This window comes from Dermacentor silvarum, chromosome 1 (genome assembly GCF_013339745.2).
Source record: "Dermacentor silvarum isolate Dsil-2018 chromosome 1, BIME_Dsil_1.4, whole genome shotgun sequence".
Taxonomy (NCBI): Eukaryota; Metazoa; Arthropoda; class Arachnida; order Ixodida; family Ixodidae; genus Dermacentor; species Dermacentor silvarum.
The window spans coordinates 428,114,379-428,124,808 of NC_051154.1; the positions used below are offsets into that span (position 1 = coordinate 428,114,379).

The 10,430-nt window shown below is 40.3% G+C and overlaps 1 long non-coding RNA gene across 1 annotated transcript; it reads left to right on the forward strand.

Moving 5' to 3' along the window:
• The first annotated feature begins 2,769 nt into the window (after window positions 1-2,769).
• Window positions 2,770-10,220, forward strand: LOC125942576 (uncharacterized). Its single transcript, XR_007465234.1, has 3 exons — window positions 2,770-3,105; window positions 4,189-4,453; window positions 10,117-10,220. It is a non-coding gene; the product is annotated as an uncharacterized LOC125942576 (long non-coding RNA).
• The last annotated feature ends 210 nt before the right edge of the window (window positions 10,221-10,430 follow it).

A 10,430-nucleotide genomic window follows, 5' to 3' on the forward strand; every position in this document is an offset into this window, starting at 1 on the left:
ATATAAGGTGTTCTCCGAGCGGGAAAGAAGCTCGCGAATACACATAAAATTGCCGCATGAATGGCCGCTCGAGGCTCTTTGCGTGTATCGTGGCTTTCTTTCACGCTCAGAAAAACTTTCATGTAGCACATATTTCATGTAATTATAATATGTGAGAAGTTGATTAAATAATTTACACTTAATTATGCATTTAGGCAGAATGCAAAAAAAAGTGAGTATCTCCAGGTGATGGCAAACTTTACCTTGGTTGTGTCCAGATACGTAGCATTTGCATATTTTCAAACCTTTGTGTGTTGGGATGCCCCGTATAAGCCAGATTTGTTTCTCCAAGTTAATATACTGACGACATTCGATTGTGGTCTAGCAGGCAAAAATGCTAAACAGGAAGAAATATTAATTTGCTCTTGGTAGGTTGTTCAAGCAAATCAGCCAAGTTGTTACACATGAAATGCGGCATTTGTAGGTGTGTTCCGCAACACTGCAGCCCTGCAGCCCTAAATAACTTTTGAGTAAAGTGCTACTACTATAATTTCTCTAAAGCATGCAGCAAGGTTCAGCATTCCAGGAGGCTGGCATCAAGAGAGATCTATTTATATGAATTTCATATGTGAAAATGAGGTGTTATTGTTTGGATGACTGTATAAACTTATGCTTTAATTCAAGTCTTGCATGAGGCAGACTTGGACGGGAAAATTGATTTCTTTTGGGCAATGTGGTACAAATGTATGGGGTAATGCTTGTATGCATACACATTACATCCCTATTGCTTAGCCAAGGGGTGCCCCTGCGTGTTAAAATTTACAGGGCTCAGATTGAAGAATGTCAACTTTTGTAAAATCAACTACACCTTTTAGATTATCAGATTACAATTATTGCATACCGTCATAGTGTGGTATATGGGCTGAATGTTTTTCACTTTGTCTATAAAACCCTGCACACTGCGGTATCATGAAAATTTATTCTATGTAAAACAAGCGATGCTGCTTGCCGATTTAAGCACATATAAGGCAACTTTTCTAGGAATGTTTCTGGCCTTGTAATGTACTTCATGTTATATTCTTTAAGACTATAAAGCAGATTGTTCTTCTGCACATTTTCTGGAAACTTAAACTGCGGCGATCTAAACCACTTGGCAACAATGCTGTGATCGCTACCGCGTGTGGAGCAAACGCAGCTTTGCCTTGTTCAATTGTGTCGCGGGCACTTCTGAAGCGCTGCCTATTTAGTAAATAATCTTGGTGGCATGGAAGCGCCATCTGCTTCTATGCATTGCTTTGTTTTCTTGTGGCATCACGTCACATTATAATCGTAATATTTTTTTTTTCGTTTTCTGAGAGTCTCATATTGCCCCCCCTCATCATGCTGTCATTGTGGTTGCATTATTTATGTGCAAATATTTATGTATAGATGACCACTGCTCCAAGTTCCATTTTATCGCAAAGTAAGCTACGAATACCCAAGGAATTATGTATAGCAAAATACCAAAGTCAAATTGCCGAACACAACCAAGGAGACTCAGTGCACAGTCTCTCACCAGATTGCATTGGTCATGCAAAGGTGCACAGCATACCTCTTTATTACTTGCTGAACAAGCTGTGAGAAAACTGAATATTTATGTAGCTTCAATTAAATGCTATCAGCCATTACTTCTGCCCTTGGCAATTGTGGACTATTATCACGGCTTTTCTTTTTCTAACTCATTTTGCTTATTATAGAGGGATTACTGCCTGTGTTCATAGGAAATAAATCACATGGGCAATCAAACGCCAAGATTGTATAAACTTGGAACATTGATTGTGCAGTTTGATGGTTCAGAATAAGTAGAAATACAGCATAAAAACTTAACTTTTACTTGAAACAACAATAGAGCATACAGTAACCATACGTGCCTGCTGTAGCCCCTGTGCCAAGTAAATTTCAATTCTCCTTTTTGCATCCTATCAGAGCGCTGGTAACATGTTTCACATTTCTGTCAGCCAACTAACCTGTCTTGTAACAGTAAAAATGTGCCAACTGTGTTTTTTAACAACATGCTAGAATATGCAGGCAGTTTGCTTAGAAAACTAAAGCCATAGAATCAATACAGTGATGCGACTTTCGGTTTGCATGTCACAGGTTGAGAAAAATAAGGTGGGAGCTGTTTCCTAATGTTCCGACTAGATAGCAAAGCTAGCATAAAGGTTGCACACCACTGAGCTCTACTATGGGGGGCTGGATAGCGCATTGAGCGCCTTCGACTGAAGCCAACCTTGTCCCAGAAGTTGGTACTTCACGACTTTGCTGTGGCATTTCACCTGCACAGGAGTGCGGCATTTCTGCTATAATGCTTGCCCTTTGTGCCGCAAGCTACCAAAGCAATCCAGAGAAGTATTTCGAGAAGACGTCCAGAATTTTCCATCACAGCACTGACAGCATCGCTAACATGAGTGGCACGTGCTGAAAACACTTGTCAATCAGAAAATGCTTTCTGTAAGAAAAACTTATCACGTACGGGTTCAGAACATCGTAACAGCTCTCACCAGACATGTGGAGACATCGCCTAGATGTGGAAAACCACGATGAAGAATTTTTATGGCAGCAATATTGTGCAACGGCACACACTAGTAAGTGCAGCGTATGCCCTACTTTTAGGACAAGCCGCTGCACGACACTGCATTTTCCGCTGGCTTCATCTACCCCTGGCTCTGGGCAGCGAAGCGGCATCTAGCAAAACATAGTAGAGATCAGTGGTGCACATAGTATTTTATGTCCCCTTTCTCGATGCCAGCTGAACACGGTAACTGTTTCCAAAGCAGAAAAACTAAGGGCAAGGGCTCTGTACACATTGCATCGTAATGTGGCTGATGCTTGGGCAAAGCAAATACTGTGTATGGTAGATTTGTGTGAGGCAAGCTAGGAGTCAAAAAGCCTGCTGCATACTAGCAAATGACCAACATATTGTTGCATGTTGAAATTCTTTTTTTATTCCTCATCACTCATTTGTGTAGGGGAGACGGCTCTCACAACTGGAGAAGCCTGGAAAGCATGCAGTACTCCACAAAACCAGTTTCAACGTAGAATGTGTCTGCATCTCATAATTTCATGGCTGCAAGAGTGAGCCCAATGGTAAACACATCTGAGTGTTCATGATGTCATGCATTATCCACTTTATCTGCACGTCATACCTATCTTGACAAAGCTGATATTGCCTTTAGAGAAATTGTAGATGTTGTGAGCTTGCATTTCAGAACGCACAACAAGCTTAACACGTACAACACCAGAACAATTTGTTGAGAATTTCGGATCAGGAATCTTCGAAGCACAATTTGTTTAGTGGTGTTAAGATTCTGCTTAAGGTTGTTGATTATTACATTCATGTAGTGTTCAAGCATTTCTGTAACAACATTCTTCGCTTGGAGTACATAGTACTCCAAGCGAAGAATGCCACCAGAACGCCACAAGAAATGCCACCAGCTCCACATGAGCTGGTGGCATTTTGCTCCATATTCAAAAACTGGTTTCTTCTTCAGTTGAGATTTTCAAGTTTGCATTCTTTATTAGCTGTTGTATGTGACCTATCCTAAATGTTTGAATAGTGAACACAACGTGACCTTTTTGATTGATTTTGTGGATTGTACACCCTTGCTGTAAACAATTTGAGATGATAACTGTTTCCGCCTTAATGAAAAATAATTGCTTGAAGCAGCCGTAGCCACCAATAATACTAGCATGACACGATTATGAAAATTGTGATGTACTTTGATTTATGTTTTTAAACACATGGAGCTCTGCCTGTGGTGTAAATGGGTTCCTGATATCCATTCGTGATGCAAGAATTTGAAGAATAAACTGAAGCAAGAATGTTTACTTACTTTTCAAGAGAAGCTCATGGCAATTTCCTCATGAAAAGTAAAATAACTAGAAATAACTTTACTGAGCTGAGAAGAGTGCTACAATTGTCTCATTCGAATAGTGCCATATACAGAAGCTACAACAAATGTTTAATATTTTGGTTGCATTTGTATATATGGTCTTGTCACGTGTTGCAAGCTGTATTCAGAATGGCCACAGCTCAGTCATGATTGTGGCATTGTGCAATGAAGTACCGCTGGCATCACCCGGAAAGTGTCGCAAAGTTACAAATACAACTTTGAATGGGTTGTTTTAGGAAAAAAGACTTAGCTCAGCAAATTATCCTTTTTTATGCAGCCTGTCGAGACAAGGTTTCTGTACATGGCCATGGCGCTCAAGGAAGAAACCGAGACTGTAGACTGCCAACGTTCATTCCTGTTCCGGCAAAGACGGGCCAGCAGTGACCAGCAGGATTTTACAAAGTGAACTCATCACAGCTTGAGCCACTCCATGCCACAAGCAGTTGCTCCTCGAGCCACCGTGCAAAGGTTCCTTGGGGCACAAGACCAACTCAGCGCCACAACCTTTCTTCTGCAGTTTTTCTACCTACTTAGCTAACCAGGTGGGTCAAAGATGGCAGAGGGAAAGGGAATCACAGCTTTAAGCATAGAACCTGCTGAAGCTTAATGCAGTTTGAGAGTGAACAGTAAACGAGAAATAGGTGGAGAGAAATAGGACAGCTCTTCTCCCTCAGAGAATTGGCAGTGAAAAAAAGAACAGCTTATGAAGGCTTGAATATTGGTCGGAATAATTTGGCATAGGTAGGATAATGACTATGAATGTTTCTGGCAAAGGTAGTGGTAGTAGGCTGAATAATCAAGGAGTTTAAATATAGATTAGAAAACAAATTTCATTACACTACCAGAATTTTAAATCATCCCAATAATTCTTTTAATTGACGGTTTATGCGTGTTGAGCGACAATGCTTCTTGATGCCTGCTTCTTGCTGAGATCATTCTTATGCTGCATAATTCACCTGTTCAAGTTCCATGTTTCTCCCGTCCAAGCAAATTTACATTCATCACAAGAAAACTTATAGATGATTTCCAGAAACTTGCTGATTAAATGAGAGAGCAGCATGCACCCCAGGCTTTCTTACATATGCGTTCGAGAGCCTCAGATCTCGTGAATGTTAGACATACTCCTGCTGAGCAAGTTCTTGGTATCATCTACAAGGTCATTTCAGAATATGAGTTTGCTTAAGTTGGAGAAACAGTCGATCGAAGACATGTCAAGCGATATCGCTGTCGATGCATCTACATTCCAACTGAAATAAAAGTAAATATAGCACCAAATGCAAGAATTATTGGGATGATGCCATTCTTGCAGTGGAATGAAATCCTTCTAATCTAAATATGCAATCCAAATAATTCAGACTACTAAATACTTCCAAAGGGGTTGCATCGTGAATTATGCATGTTGTATTCCGTAGTTTCTTACTATAAGACCCATCGATGCTTAAACAGCAGAGAAAACATTAAGAGCTGAGTACTTAGTACTTTATATTGCTCCATAAATCAGTTTCCCTGCCAATATCAGCGTCCCGCGCTAATAATGTTTGGGAGAATGTGTGAAACAAGGCACCTGACCCATAGGGTAGTGCTGTTCACTTTGTTTGGGAATGAAGGTCATACTGTACATGTATGTGATAGCCATACGTGTCATTACCTTTAAAAAAAAGGAAGCAAAACTGCGAGTCTGCCTAAGTGGAACAGATTCATTAAAAAATGTTTTGTGCATAAACAAACAAGGACGAAGAAAAGGAGCAACACAAGCACGATCCCGTTGTAACAACTGGTTTTATTTTCGAAGAACCATTTACTTAAGAACCCGGATCTGTGCTATCCAGTCAACACAACACATCAATAGCGTATATAACAACACTTTTGATAAAAATGCCACGGATAAGCGCGACCCAGTCAACATAAAAACAGCAATGCGCATTAAACAAGCACTTAAGATGAAAAGACAGGAGCGAATATAGCAGTGAAACAGAAGGATGACTGATGCATTTTTCCTTTAGTTTTGCAATCCAGTGCGCTTCCACAATTTCTCGCGATTTGATTTCGATGCCTAAACAATATGGAGGTGCTTCTAAGTCAAGGTGAGCACGCATGTTCTTGACAAAGCATAGCCAAATGCTTACTAGGGCCAGCTTTCAGACTGGACAAGTGTTCCCTTAGTCTCGTGTTAACGCATCTTGCAGTCTGCACTACGTACACATGACCTCATGTCGTAGGAACCTGATACACAACTTTCTTCGCGCAATGAAGAAATTGGTTCTCACGCAGATTTTTAATACTGCATTCTTTCTTTGCATCACCCTTACTTTCGAACTTACTTTTTATCCTAGAACACACACTACCTCTTGTTTTTAGCCGAAAGCACCACTTTTACTTCGTAACTCCCAGCCACCTTTTTAAGTCTGTGTGAAAGGCCATGCACATACGGAATCACTGAAACCTTGGAAGCTAATTCTTGCTGTGTTATTTTGTGCATAGTTCTTTACCCTGTTTAACTTTTTCTTAAGTCTAGCACATGGCGCCAGCATCACAGCGAGCAGGCACCTACCCGGCCTCTCTCAACCGATAAACTTGCTCAAGAAAGGCAATGTTTACTGTGCGGAACACGACTTCAACAATGCTGACCGGCAACATGAAATGACTATGCCATTCTTCACAAGCCTGCAATGGTTTTAGGCATAGTTCATTAGCGGTTTTCCAGCTCGGGGCGTGAATGACCAACACACATGTTCTGGTAGAATTTCTAACTTGACATAAAGGAACTGTAGCTTGTTATCTACCGGTACTTCCGAAGTAAAAGTCAAGCCTTCAATAGTAGTAGAAGCCTTTGACTCTAGGCAAGGGCTTAAATTTTACTTTGCAAGTACTGGTAGATAAGAAGCTACAGTTTCTTGTTAACAAGCTACATGAACTATGCCTCAAGCAATTCCAGGCTTGTATAGAATGGCACAGTCATTTCATGTTGCCACTCAGCATTGTTGAAGTCGTGTTACCGCACTGTAAACATTGCATTTCTTGAGCAAGTTGATCAGTTGAGAGAGGCCGGGTACCTGCTCGCTGTGATGCTGGTGTCATGCGCTAGACTAATGAAAAAACTTGAACAGGATAAGGAACTATGCACAAAAAATTTAAGGCAGAAAGAATTAGCTTTCAAGGTTTCAGTGATTCCATATGTGCATGGCCTTTCACACAGACTTAAAAAGGTGGCTGGGAGTTATGAAGTAAAAGTGGTGTTTTCGGCTAAAAACAAAAGAGGTAATGTGTGTTCTAGAGTAAAAAGTAAGTTCGAAAGTAAGGGTGATGCAAAGAAAGAATGTAGTATTAAACATCCGCATAAGAACCAATTCCTTGATTGTGCGAAGAATGTTGAGTATCAGGTTTGTATGGCATGTGGTCATGTGTACGTAGGGCAGACTGCAAGATGCATTAACACAAGACTAAGGGAACACTTGTCCAGTCTGAAAGGTGGCCCTAGTAAGCATTTCGCCATGCATTGTCAAGAACATGCGTGCTCACCTTGTCTTAGAAGCACTGGCACATTGTACAGGCAACGAAATCAAACCGCGAGGGAAATTGTGGAAGTGCACTGGATTGCAAAACTAAAGTAAAAATGCATCAGTCATCCTTCTGTTTCATTGCTAGATAAAGAGAATTCGCTCCTGTCATCTTATCCTTAACATAGTTTCATCTTAAGTGCTCGTTTTATGTGCATTGCTGTTTTTATTTTGACGGGGTCGCGCTGATCCGTGGCATTTTTATCACACGTGTTGTTATATGCGCTGTTGATGTGTCCTGTTGATTGGATTGAGCAGATCTCTGGGTTCTAAGCAAATGGTTCTTCGTCCTTGTTTGTTTGCGTGCAGAAAATTTTTTTAATAAAAAGAGTTTTTCAAAACTGTAAGGAGGTTTTTACTGTGTGCAGTTTAAAAAAAAGAAAAAAGCTTCACAGCTGTTACTAAATGCACTCTCCAGAGCTTTACACTATGCAGCTGTACTAGTTTACACAGAATACACGTCACCTCTCGTCACGGCCCAGGTGGCTATTCAGGTTTTTCAAAGGTGTTTCATTGTATGGGACGTGCCGGCACATACAGCATCACTTATTTGCAAGATATTGCATTCCAATTCTGCCAAATGAGATAAATTCATTAGAGAGTTTTAAATTGCCCTAAATGTATTACAGCTGTGGACCAGTACACTGGCAGTAGCTTGCAGTAACTATAGCTTGGGGAATATAATTGCAACTGCCATGTTATGTGTACCTGCTAGTGCACAGGCATCGGCCACAGAAATCTTTAGGGTAGACTAGTTTCTTCTATTTTGGAGTACGCATCCTCCACCAGATTAAAATGTGAAGTGGATTGTCATTTGCGGCGTATACTCCTGCGTAAACTTTATAACCATTTCTCCTCATCTGCTCTACAGATCATTGTTACTACAACTGCAAAAGCAGGGTGCCTGTTTACAGCACCTGTAGAGAGCAAAGTCAGCGAATCTTGAATGAGTAATCATATAATTTTAGTATTTTCCAGCAAAGTTAACACTTTGTGTCTTCCACTGTGGTGTTTTTCAAATTCTAAGGTTGGCACATGTGCACAAGGTTTCACTACAGTATGTCATTTTGCAGGAAAAAGTGTATTTGCGCGTGATGTTCTGCTGCACAGAATGTCATGAGTTATATAGTGTCGGTCACCATCTCGCTAACTGCTCCTTTCGGAGTTGGAAGGCAACATTAAGGCGAAGTACATTTAATGTTCGAAAAAAAGGATGTGCCCTCTGATCCCCTTATTTTCGATGGGGGCGAAATGCGAAAACACCCGTCTACTTAGATTTAGGTGCACGTTAAAGAATCCCAGGTGGTCCAAATTTCCGGAATCCCCCACTATGGCGTGCCTCATAATCAGATCGTGGTTTTGGCTCGTAAAACCCCATAATTTAATTTTTTTGATCTCCTTATTCTCCTCACTTGATGCCTAGTGTTCTAATAGCATGATCGACACGATGACCATCAATGTGATGTGCAATTATTGTGTATTGGGGGCCAGGGTACATTCATTTTAGCAGCTTTTTCGGTTGACTTGAATCAGTATTGTAGAATGCTGTTTGCTTCTTTTACTCATTGTTACCAAATATCACTTTTGATTGCGGCAACAAGTATAATGTTGTGTGCTAGCACTCTTGCCAACCGATATAACTTGAAGGCATCTGTGATAAAAAAAAACAGCTAATGATTTCCCAAGAGCTAAGGTCCAGTGAGACCAATAAATTTTAAGCTAATACCTGTGGATGGTACTGCTGAATGAATGCCCATCCAGTAGGACTGTCCATACCATTTTCTTCCATAAAATTACATTGAAGATTTGAACAGAATCTGAACGTAGACTTGTCTGCAAAGTGATCCATTTCCTTATCCAAGTAATACAGCTTCAGCAGGAAGACTGAAATTTCAAGTCGTCAGTAGTGGCATGAACATACAGTAAACAGTGCTAAACTTTTCCCTATCTTGCACCTTTTATCATTTCCCGTCCCATTTTCTTTCACAGGCTGTTCTTTACTATTTATGGTCATACCCAGTTTAATTTGGTGTCCTTACTTATTTATTATTTGACCAATATCTTTTTTTCTTTATTGGATCTTGATGAAATGTTTATTGATAACGTACCTTAATTTGCCATTTCCACTGATCTTAAACAGACACATCATGTTACAAAGTTTATTTTGCCTAACTCATCATTGCTTTTTTTGCCAAATGTCCAAACAGTTTATTTTAATTCCTATGTTGATTTCTGGGAAGAATAGGTCTACTAGGTCTACAGATCGTTTTCTGTTTAGGTCATCCCTACTCATTGTAACAACTTAAAGCAGTGCCCCTACACACTCCATCACAATCACTGCGAAACACACCCTTCCTACCTTTATTTTAACACTTTGGTTTCTCTTGACCTACTATATGCACCAGATGAGGGTAGGGGCGAGTGAGCTATGCACATCAAAAACCACTGCCAAGGAAAACAGCTGCTGCCCTGATGACACGTATCTGTCGAAATGTTGGCTACAGCAATATCCCTTGTTTTGACAATGTTGAACCGCGTTCATGGTTTTTTAATACTTCAGTTACCGCTTTGTTGTGTTCTGTGATTGTCTTTTGTTGCCACTTCCTTTAGGATGGAAATTCACCAATATTATTTGTTTCTCCTAACAGCAGCAAGTTTATCCTTGCAAGGCATGTGGGAACAGCTTTCACCAGGAAAAGTACAAGACGAGTGGTCGAAGAAAATAAAATTGCTTCTGTGATGTAAAGTACTTGACGAATAAAATTTTGCACTTATTTGTATATATGTCGTGCAATTCAATCATATTACAAAAAGCAAAGTGTTTGATCTTTTGAGCTATTTCAATGTGTTGGCCAGACAGTTTTCTCCATAGCGACCTGCTGCTTCTGCAATGAGCTGCATTCATGACATTTGCATTAAAGGATATGTACTATCGGGGACAAAAGTGCCCAGGACAAGCGAG